The 12,075-nt window shown below is 42.5% G+C and overlaps 1 protein-coding gene across 5 annotated transcripts in view; it reads right to left on the bottom strand.

Moving 5' to 3' along the window:
* Positions 1 to 12,075, bottom strand: part of PARN (poly(A)-specific ribonuclease) — a 159,947-nt gene that overhangs the window by 105,930 nt on the left and 41,942 nt on the right. The window lies entirely within an intron of this gene.

Raw genomic sequence — 12,075 nt, forward strand, 5'->3', positions numbered from 1 at the left:
ACTGAGAGAAAACAAGTACTACAGAGTGCTAACCAACTTAACCGCCTATGAACAACTGTTCGCACAACTGTAAAGGTAACCCCTATGGATTGGTGTTTTGTGAGCTAAGAATGTGTCACTGATGTCTTTTTTTTTTTTTTTAACTGAATGCAGTCATTGGATGAATACTAATCTTACTGGGTGAACTGCACAGTCTTAAATAAGTGACCGTCTCAAAAGCTCATGTCATTACTGCCATTTAAAACATATTAAGAGCGCAAAGCAAAATAATCCTTGCTTAAAAAAAAAAAAAACCTATCACACGGATATTAACCGTAGCAATCATTTATGTGTACTTCCAAAATGGATACAAAGGCACTTTTAAAAGAGTACTTCTAAGTTACAACTCTCTGTAATGCCATTCGATTTGCTTTTATTTGCAAGATTATGGACAAGATATCAGGCATTCTGTTGTTTGTAAGATGATTTTAATGAGTTTTATTTAGATAACATATTGTGCATTTCTGGTAGGGACCTCATTATACAGCAAATTAAAAAGGCAATCCAAGTGCCCAACAAGCAATTAGTTTGGCTTCACTGACCCACAATTAAGGCACATTATTACCAGGCATTCAAAAGCCAGGCAGGGCATGATCTAGTTTACAAATGGAACCATCAGCATGAATACCACTGTTCTGTTAATGCCAGAAAAAACGAAGTTCTGGTACTCTGTGGTTTGAGAACTTGTTGCCTAGCCTACAATTTAATAAACCAAATCCTATGGCTAAGAAACCAAATTTATTTTTAGTTCACTAATTTAGTCTCAAGTGTACTATTCTGGTTCTGGTAGCTGGTTTACCCAATTTAATGAATACTGCCTGCAATGTCAGAAGACAATGAGACATATAAAGCACCTAGCACACAGTAGGTTCCCTTCGAAAGTAGCTGTTATTACTACTGACAACCAGAACCTGAAAAGTTAGTCCTGGGTTATAAGGATCAATATTTTTATGCTTCACATAATTTTCAATTCTCCATCTAGTAAATTTAGAGATGGCTCCCAGCTTTAAAAACCGTATCAAGAAAACTTTCAGTAAAAGTTAAAGGAACATATAAAAGTCAAGCACCATAAAAACAATTTAAAATGTGTACCCAAATTTCAACAGAAGAATAAAAGCTGAATCAACAAGATGTTCACTGCTATACCGTCAAATGCACCAATAATCAAAATCAACCTCCAGATTCAATTTATGAGGGGGTTGGTAAATTACAGTTTATCATTTCAACAGAATATTAAACGATCAAAATTAACTTCAAGATAATTTTCAAAAACTTCAAAACATCAATAACTTGTGGTACAATTTTAATTTTTAAAAAAGCACAAAATTTTATACTATTTTGACAGCTTCGTAAAACACTGATGTCATTAAACCAAAAATAAAAACTACTCCCCAGCCCCCGCCCCGAAAAAAAGCCAATCGTTTTGGGAAACTTTGTTTTTAAGAATTCCTTTTACTATTATGTTTTAAACTTAAAAAAGAAAATAGAGGGACTTCCCTGGTGGCGCAGTGGTTAAGAGTCTGCCTGCCAATGCAGAGGACGTGGGTTCGATCCCTGGTCCGGGAAGATCCCACACGCCATGGAGCAACTAAGCCCATGCGCCTCAACTACTGAGCCTGCACTCTAGAGCCCGCAAGCCACAACTACTGAGCCCACATGCTGCAACTACTGAAGCCCGCATGCCTAGAGCCTGCGCTCCGCAACAATAGAAGCCATCGCGAGAAGCCCACGCACCGCAACGAAGAGTAGCCCCCGCTCGCCTAAGCTAGAGAAAAGCCCGTGGGCAGCAACGAAGACCCAGCGCAGCCAAAAAAAAAAAGAAAAGAAAAGAAAATAGAATAAGCAACAAGGTTCTACTGTATAGCACAGGGAACTATATTCAATATCCTGTGATAAACCGTAATGGAAAAGAAAATGAAAAAGAATGTATGTATGTATAACCGAGTCATTCTGCTGTACAGCAGTAATTAACACATTGTAATTCAACTATACTTCAATAAAAAGTAAATTTAAAAAAAAAAAGAAAGAAAGAAAATAGAGGCTACCAGAACCAAGAGGCCCAGGGGAAATAACCAGAGATTTTCTTAGAGAAAGTCCAACTGAAAATGCTAGTAGAATCAATCTTGTGTACCCTATGCACTACCTCACCTGCTGTGGGGGAGACGAATACAAAGTGAAATCACAAGGTTGAGTCTGCCATTGCTTTATTTCTTTTTAAAACACTGTTTTCCTCCTAAGATCATGTGGCCTCAACGAGTTTAGAAAACCTACTGTCCTATAAATACAAACAAGGATGACAGTTGAAAAGCAGACTTTCCCAATTCTCTCACCATGCAAATATTTTAAAAAGAATTTTTTTAAGATATCTTTTGTCAAGTATTATACTGGCTATTTGTTCTCTAATATTTCATCTGGATTTTAAGTATCATTTCTGCTTAAACTAAGTAAAAATTTATTCTCAGTGAAAACACTCAAAAAGATTTTTTTAAGTTAGTTAATCCTACACTACCTTGTATGCTTACTCAATACTTTAACTAAATAGAAACCCCTTTCAAATTTCAGATGAATTATATTACTAGCCCTTCTCACTCATTCCCTATGCCTCCACCTTCATGCCTGGGCTTTATTGAGAAGTGAATCGTCCCAAACCCTGGAAGAACACGAAAACCAATTCTGTGTGTGACTTGGCAGACTGCACCCCATACAATTGGGAAACCAATTCTAAAACTGTAGCTGAGCGTCTGTGGAACAGAACCAAAGTAAACTCGTCAGGGCCTCCCTGCCCCCTTAGGTCAGACGGTTTGCAAGCCACTGCTCTGGTAGCACCCCTGCCCTTCTGAGGGAAAATTAAAACATTTCATTGCATGCATGCCTCATACAAACTGGCTGTCAAAAGGCCTACACTGACTCCCTAGAGTGATTTGATAAAATACCTCACATGTAGATCATCTGACTGGACAGTTTTCATTTTAACATATGAGGAAATGCACTAGGCAAGCAGAAATGCTGATAAACACATGAAAGGGTGTTCCTTCCCTGTGATTGTATTGAAAAACAGTCTCTTTCAAGAGGCCTTTCATCTGCAGATATCAAAAACACATTCGGACCAAGGCTTGCATGAAACGTTATTTCTATTTCAGTGATGATTCAAGACGGCTGTAATTTGGTAAAGACACTCAAGGCTGTGTGGGGCCCTTGCCACGTTCCTGCAAGTTTCCTGGTGAAACATTATTTTAGCACTTATTCTCCAAAGGACTGACACGAACTCTGTCAAAGACTAAAATTAAAATCCCCATTTGATACAAGGGCCAATTTTATACCAGGATTCTATCCTGGTAAACTACATGACTCAAGTTCACATTCTAGATGTTGTAACACAAATTTTACTCTTTTTGGCATTTGTCAGTTTTTTAATGTTCTATGATAATACTGGTAATGCTGTTTATCTCGGCTTTCAAACATGTCTAGAAAGATCCAAGGGTAGAACACAGCACACTCGGGGTCATTCACTCAGCAGGCTGGGTGAATTCAGCTCAGCCTCTTTAATAGGCTACACAGAATAGGCTGTGTACAATGGCTTTATGTCCCAAACAGCTACCCACCTCTGCTGCCCATATGCTGCATGGCACTCATGAAAAGCCATCTGCTAACATTCTTTTCTGACCAGGGCGATATGACACTGTGACCTAGACTGTGTAAGAAGGCCCGTAGTCACAGAAGAATTTCATTTCAGACATAAAGCTCCTCAGGAGCCTAGAACCTTGAGCACTTATCAAAATGTGCTTCCCTAGTCCCCAGATCGGCATCTGGACAGAAATGTAAATTCCTAGGCCCCACCTAAGCCCTACTGACTCAGAATCTGGGAACTGAAAATCACTGGGTTCACAGAAAAAGAGTATGTTCAAGGCTGTGTTAATTGCCATTCGTGATGATTCGCTGGTCAGCTGGATAATAATGACTTGTGTCAACTTGTCCAAAAAAGTATTAGTCTTAATGATTTGTTTACAGTAAATCATTTTGGCTTAGAAAAACACAAAACGATTACAACAAACACCAAGGACTACCTCGAAATCCAGGAAGCAATAACATAAGGCTTCCACCACTCCCGGAAACCAGGAGCTGAACTGTGGCATGCAACTAGGTTCTCTGCAAGAGATAAATTGGGGAAAATTATTGCTGACAGCTGTTTTTCTCATTTTTAAGAAGAAAGTAAAAAAAAAGATAACTTAAACTACTCTCTTGGCAACTCACTGGCAAAAGTCCAACCCTTTCTGTGGAAAGGCACCTCCAGCATCACAAACTTTAACCACTAAAGCAGCACCCAAGGCTGGCCAACATTGGAAGGAGGAACACTTACATATATACAAAGAATCAGATGTCTCCAACCTTATCAAAATTCTCCGACCTTACCAACAAGTTTCAGAGCCAGATTCTGGCAACCACAAAACACAATGAGCAGCTCAAAAGAAGTACACTAAGATCAAACGTTATTCTTTGATGACACAATAGCTTGCCTTGGACTATGGCTTATCTGAACCATTCCCTAGTTGTCCAGTGAATAAAAAAGGATTGCAAAACAGTGCCAGTATTAACCCATTTTATGCAGCTGTGCTCAAGGAAGCAAAAAGGGCAAAGGTGATATTCAAAAATGCACACAGGGGTACTTCCCTGGCGGTCCAGTGGTTAAGACTCCGTGCTTCCACTGCAGGGGGGTGCAGATTCGATCTGGGGAACTAAGATCTTGCATGCCGTGGGGCATAAATAAATAAATAAAGTGCTATGGAAAAGAAATGGCTGGATATATCCTTTGCAAAAAAAAATGCATGGGCTTCCCTGGTGGTGCAGTGGTTGAGAATCTGCCTGCCAATACAGGGGACACGGGTTCGAGCCCTGGTCTGGGAAGATCCCACATGCCGCGGAGCGACTAGGCCCGTGAGCCACAATTGCTGAGCCTGCGCGTCTGGAGCCTGTGCTCCGCAACAAGAGAGGCCGCGATAGTGAGAGGCCCGCGCACCGCAATGAAGAGTGGCCCCCACTTGCCACAACTAGAGAAAGCCCTCGCACAGAAATGAAGACCCAACACAGCCATAAATAAATAAATAAGTAAATAAATAAAATTAAAAAAAAAAATGCACACAGGAAGTCCTGAAGGTCAATCAGGAATACTTTGCACATAGGCTCAATCCTCGGGGAATCGAAAAGATCTTTACAGCTTGTTAAAATTCTGCATGACCGAGTCTATATGTAAAGCCAATAATTCTATTCAGAAATGAAACAAAATACTTAATTTTGCTCCTGCAGCAGCATGCTTTCCAATGCTGTTAACTGATGGCAGAGAAAGACAGTGAATCAGTGAGGTGCACTGAGGGCCACTTTAAGAAGCAATTGGCAGAAAAACCAGTAATGCCCAGTGCAGTGCAGTGGACGTGCATCTGACAAAAGGCCCAACACAAAGGTTAGGTTATAAGTGGACAATGATATATCCACCTGACAAACCACTGAAGGCCAGTGACATGATGCTGCTAACCACTAGTTTTACTGTCTTTTGTAAAATCCTTTACTGTATTTTTTTAAGTTACAAAATTATATAAATAGTACAACTCAATAAATAAATGAAATAGAGATAGAAAACACACTAGTAGGAAATACACTAAAATGACAGCTTTTTTTTTTTTTTTTTTTTCTTTTTGGCTGGTGGAATTACGAGTGGGTAATTTGTGTTTCAGTCAGGAAAAATATATATTACTTTTTTAAAGGACAAAGTCCCTGACTAAAATAACAGTATTTATTATGGCACATTCAGCCTCGTTTGATCCTCTGGAGTCTGGAGGACAGGCAGGCATCAGTCCTGTCATACAAGGAATGAGGAAGCAGGTTTTCCCAAGTCCAGTGGCTCACCCTTGGCCATCATGGGAGCAGAGACAGACTCAGACCCAAAGCTTCCCACTACAAGCCCTACACTAAAGGCTCCTGCCTTCTCTCTGCTGGGTACTCACTCCCATCGGGCTTTAACCTGAGCTACTTCCAAAGCCTCCATGTGAAACAGTGAGGCTGCTGTCCATGGGGGTTTTTGGTAATGCTTTAAGATCTGATTAAATTATAGCTTTGTGTGATGGGGCAGAGTCCAGATACAAGAAATGATGTTGCTGTCTGAGAAGAGCTTTGGGTAGACTGAGGAAGGCAACCAGGATGACCGAGCAGAGAAGAGAGCCATACAGCCGCAGGTCAAAAGGACAACCTTCCCATGTTTGCAGTGCAGAAAGAGCTGCTATCTGGGCTACCTGGGCATCGGGCCTTCCAGTCACACCTGCCCCCACACACCATGATCACCATCAGGAAAGCCAGTGCATCAGCACATCTCAGGGCTGAGCGAGACACTGAGGTGTCTGAATGCTTATTTTATGCAGGTCAGATTTGTACACATACACACAGGCCTGAATGATCTAGAAGGACGTCTGATGTTACGGCATGTCTTCCTAAAGGAGAACAGTGTTTATTCTGGTGTCTTGCCCGAGCAAAAGGAAAATCCTCCAGCCTCCAAGCTTCTCATTCTTCCATCTAGAGACTCAGTATTTCAATAAATGAGTAAAAATTTGCATTTGCTCATCTGCTTTCATCAAGACTACACTTCTCTTCCTAAAAAGCTTTACCTCAAAAAAAAAGACATTTCCAAGTAAAACTGCACTCCTCTTATACCATTAAAGACTGGAATACAGAAATGTCGAGTAAAATCTAATCTCAACACAATTTGAGCAGTGAATTAATTTGTACCTCACCCCAAGTCCCAAGCCTTCCAAAGGAAAATTGAAACCTTTAACGACGGCCAGCTCTACTGTACTTGCAAATGGTCTTGGTATTTCCTTCAGGGCACAGCAGTAAAAGCACTTCATAAGAACCTTGTATGCAAGGGCTCATCATTATACATATTTATGCGCTATAAAAAACTAATTTTATCATCCAGGGTAGGAAGCATGCAGACATCTCTCACAGAATAAGCTCATTTGTTTTGCTCACTAAAGCCCTCGTGTAAAATAAGAGGGCAACCGCTGGCTACAGGAGCGTTACTGGGGCACCAGGTATTTCCATTTCACGCAGGGGGTGGGGCGCGTGCAATTTCCATCTAGCCACTTTATGTTTTGACAAATACAGCATTACCCGACATTTGTCCCGAAGCCAACTCATGTCCATTCTCAAGCAGAGAAATAACGCAAGCAACAAGGAGGGGGGAAAGAAAGGAAAGAAGAAAGAAAGAAAGAAAACCAGCAGCTCATATAAACAGTCTCCATCAAATGAACCATATCAAATTACATCAAATAAAAGTGTTAAACTAAACCTTGTACAAAGGCAACGTCTGCAGGGCCTATAAAACAGCAGATTGTAAAATGTCAGAGGAAACCAGTCCCCCATAATCCAAGGGTCAAAGTCAACGTCTTTTAGAATCACTGCTCAAGCCAAACACAGAGAGAAAGAAATCTTTCAAAGATACTAGCGTTATCTCTTAAGAAAATGTGCCACTAACTGTAGAACTGTGTCTTTTAGAGACTGCTGCTGTGGAGGAAGAATCCATTCCCAGCTGCGGACAAACCTGGGTTATCCCTGACTCTGCGGTTTCTGGGGCCCTCAGCAGATGGCCTCAGCTCTCAAATGGGGACACTATTACCTACCCCCTCAGGGCTGCTGTCAGAAATTACAGTCAATGCGGGTGAAATCCTCTGAACCATGGAAGATGTTCATTGGAGAAGATATTTGGTAGCTAGTCTAAATTTCTTAGAGTACAGCTAACCCTTTTTTAAAAAATATTTATTTATTCATTTATTTGGTTGCACCAGGTCTTGGTTGCGGCAGTCAGGCTCCTTTGTTGCAGCTCCCTGCCTCCTTAGTTGCGGCATGTCAACTCTTAGTTGTGGCATGCATGTGGGATCTAGTTCCCTGACCAGAGATCGAACCCAGGCCGCCAGCATTGGGAGCGTGGAGTCTTATCCACTGCGCCAGCAGGGAAGTCCCTCACTGCTAACCCTTGAATCATATAAATTAACTGTTAAATAGTCTTGGAAATAACTATTACCTACTTGTTCATAGCCAGGGCCAAAGCAAGGCAAGGAATACCTAAGAATGCTGACTTCACTACCAACATGTCTATTCAGTGGGCCTCCAAAATGATATATCCACATTCTAATTCCCAGAACCTGTGAACACTGCCTCACTTGGACAAAGGATCTTAGCAGATATAACTAGAAATTAGGTTAAGGACCTTAAGATGAGGACATACCCTGAACTATCGAAGTGGACCCTAAACGCCATCACAATTGTTCTTATAAGAGAAAGGTAGAGGGAGACAGGACACACAAAGAGGGGGAGGCAATGGGACAATGGAGGCAGAGATTGGAGTGATGCGGCCGCAAGCCAAGGAGGGCCAGCAGTCACCAGATGCTAGAGAGACAGAGCCTCTGGAAGGCGCACAGCTGTACCTATATCTTGATTTCAAACTTCTGGCCTCCAGAACTGTGAAAGAATAAATTCTGTTGTTTTAAGGCACCTACCAAGCTTGCAATGATTTGTTATAGGAATCATAGGAAACTAATATGATATCCTGCTATGGAGGAGGCAAGCTGTTTAAACAAATATCCAGGGATTGATTTTTTTAACCTCAACAAATTGCTTGTTTATCGTTATGATAAACAAGTTATTAAGCCAGAGGGACATGTACTTTAAAGCAACCAGAGCAAATACAAGGCTAGAACGGGCCCACATGTGGACAGCCCCTGGGGGCCCACAGGGCTGGCATGCCAAGTAGAGGTATGTGGAGTGGGTGCCCTTTAAGGTTTCTCTAAAAAGTAGCCTTTTGACAAAGCCAGGGTAGCAGCTTGCCTGATAAATCTTTTGGCAAACAAGATTGCAAGGCAGAAATTAGATAAGGTAAAATCAGCTTGAGGCAAGCACCCCCTTCCATGGAGAAGTCAACAACTAGTTTGGAAACATGCACTAAGTTCCCAGTATTGAAAAGCCCCACATTAAAGGCTTCAGGATATTATAATGTGCCCTAGACTTGCCCTGTCTTTCACCTTTATGAAAATCAGTGTACTAACTTTCAGGGCAATCAAACCAAGCCAATCCTTGGAGATTCTTTCCATCCTAGTAATTTGGGAAACCCAAAGTAAAATGAACATGAGTTGGGGCAAAATAAAGGGCTTTGGTTAAGGGATGGGAGGATAAAATACATCCTGTGTACCAGGGAAAAATACATTCGGTAAACTAGGGAGCAATTGGCTTCAAGTCTTCCAGAATCTGGGAGGCTACTCTAAGCGTTCGTAATAGTGTGATTTTTACTCTTCATGGCGCCTGACTCCAAAATTTGCACAATTTGGAAGAGGTTGAGAATGGACTCCGCTTCTATTAAAAGGCTTACTCCCTAGACTCTTAATAATTAAGAAGCAGCGTCCAGGGACTTCCCTGGTGGCGCAGTGGTTAAGAATCCGCCTGCCAATGCAGGGGACACGGGTCCGAGCCCTGGTCCAGGAAGATCCCACATGCTGCGGAGCAACTAAGCCCATGAGCCACAACTACTGAGCATGCACTCTAGAGCCCGCGAGCCACAACTACTGAGCCCACGTGCCACAACTACTGAAGCCCACATGCCTAGAGCCAGTGTTCCACAACAAGAGAAGCCGCCGCAATCAGAAGCCGGCGCACTGAAACGAAGAGTAGGCACCGCTCACCGCAACTTGAGAAAGCCCGCGTGCAGCAATGAAGACCCAACACAGCCAAAAATAGTAAATAGATAGATAGATAGATAGGCAGTTAGATAGAAGCAATGGGATAATATATATTTTTTTTAAAAAAAGAAGCAGCATCCACAACAGTTCTAACTGGTTTAGGACGAGTGATGAGCTATGTTCCCTATCCCTGGTTGGAGACCCATTTTTGGTAGAACCGAGGGGACAGAGGACATTGCTCCTGTATTCAAGCACCATTAACATAAAATTAAAGGACAGCTAATACCGAGTTCTTGGGAAGGCCAGCCCATCGGAAAGGAAGGGTCCCATAATCAGCACTGCTATTATTTGCCTCCATTCTGCCTCCCCTGACCTCCTCGCTCTGGCATGACTGGGGGCTCCGGGGGAAAAGGACGTGCTCAACACAAATGCTCCTGGTGGCAGACGAATGCAGGAGGTGTCCGCTTCACTCTGCTGCTCCCCAGTCACACAGCCTCACCAGCACCCTGAGGCTCAGCGCACACGAGTGCGACCAACACACAGAGACGTACTCTCTTCTCATTCACAACCCAGCCTCGCTGCAAGACCTTTTTAAGCAAGATACGAAAACAGTTATGAAGTGCTTTCTTAAGAGGACTTCTAGGTCACTGTTCTCTATAAAAAAAGATTTTACTGGCACCACACACTTCTGCCTCTTTCCTCCTGTCAACACAGAGAGACTCTCACCCAAGGATCTGAGGTAAGTCCATACAGCCCGCTCTGTTTATCTACCACTGTCCCCAGTACCGGGAAAAACGAGATTCACGTTATCTTCTTGGAAGTTCACTGTGGTGACGGTCACAGCTGCACTCAGCACAACCGCTCCACGCCATGTCCTATGCCAGCAGCCTGACCGACGGGGCTCTGCAGCCTCGGGGCGGCCCCCCAAGGTGGATGTTTACTACCCCCACTTCACAGAAGCAGACCCGGCTTCAGAAGGCGACGTAATGAGAACCCAGGTGGCCCCCACTGAGGCCCCTGCTGCCTTGCCTGTGAGCAAACCTTACGGAGGGTGTGGCACCGCTCCCCAAAACAGCAACGCAAATAGAAAAGAAAAATCCTCCAGGTGTTTGCAAAATAGCAATCGTTTTAATAGATTAAGATCTCACCGAAGCAATGAGTTGCTCAAAAAGAAACAGCTCACAAAGGGACAAATTTATAGAGACAGAAAAGTAGATGAGAGGTTTACCTAGGGCTTAGGGGAACGGGGAATGGGGAGTTATTGCCTGACGGTTATGGAGTTTGTTTGGGGTGAGGAAAAAGTTCTGGAAATAGATAGTGGTGATGGTTGCACAGCACTGTGCATGTAATTAATGCCACTGAATTGTACACTTAAAAATGGTTAAAATGGCAAATTGTATGTTACATGTATTTTACCATAATTTTAGAAAATGCATAATGTCATGTACCCAAAACCACTGAATTGTACACTTTAAATGGGTGAATTGTATGGTATGTGAATTTATATCCCAATAAAGCTGTTTAAAAAAATAAAAAAGAAAGAGCTTTCAAAGGGTCACTTACAAATGTTATTTCTTTACTTTCCTCTCCCAGTAAAAATCTACAACTGAAAATGCTACCCAGCACAAAGACTGGGATATGACCATATGCCTCGGGGGGAAAATAACAAGCAAAAAAGATGCGCATGCAAATCTTCTCCCTGAGCACCATTTAGTTACAAGCATGCTTTTTCCTCCCCTCCCTCCCTTTTCTGATCAAGGCTCATAATTGAATACAAAGCCCTACTTATAGGGGGTGTACAGTACTAAAGGCACGATTATATGGTATTTTCTATAAAAACAAAAAGCTCCCAGCACTTGGTCAAAGAAGCAGGTCTTCAAAGTATAAACGTCCCCACAGCAGTGACAAGCTGACTGAGGCCCACGACATGCCAGGCACTGTGCATTTTACATACATTCTCCCATGTCACCCTGACAGCAAACCTATCAAATGGGTACCAATGTTCTCAACTCCAGATGAGGAAGCTGAGGCACGGGGAGGGTAACTTGCCCAAGGGGGCCCAGGTCTAAGGAGTGGGGCTGGGATTCAAATCCAGGTACCTGACCCCAGAGACCACAACTGCTCTCTACTACATGATACCCTGAAGTGAAGCAGTTCTACTGTAGAAATTAATCAAATGATTTTAACATGTGAAATGCAAATAGAAACCAATTATGTGGTGCACTGTGACACTCACAGCTAGGCTTCCCAACAGCACAAACTGTGTTGTAACTCTTGCTTATGTTGGGAAATTGGAAGTCTCATGGGGGGAATTACTGTAACA

The sequence above is a fragment of the Balaenoptera physalus genome, assembly GCF_965194825.1.
Source record: "Balaenoptera physalus genome assembly, chromosome: 16".
In the NCBI taxonomy this organism is placed as follows: Eukaryota; Metazoa; Chordata; class Mammalia; order Artiodactyla; family Balaenopteridae; genus Balaenoptera; species Balaenoptera physalus.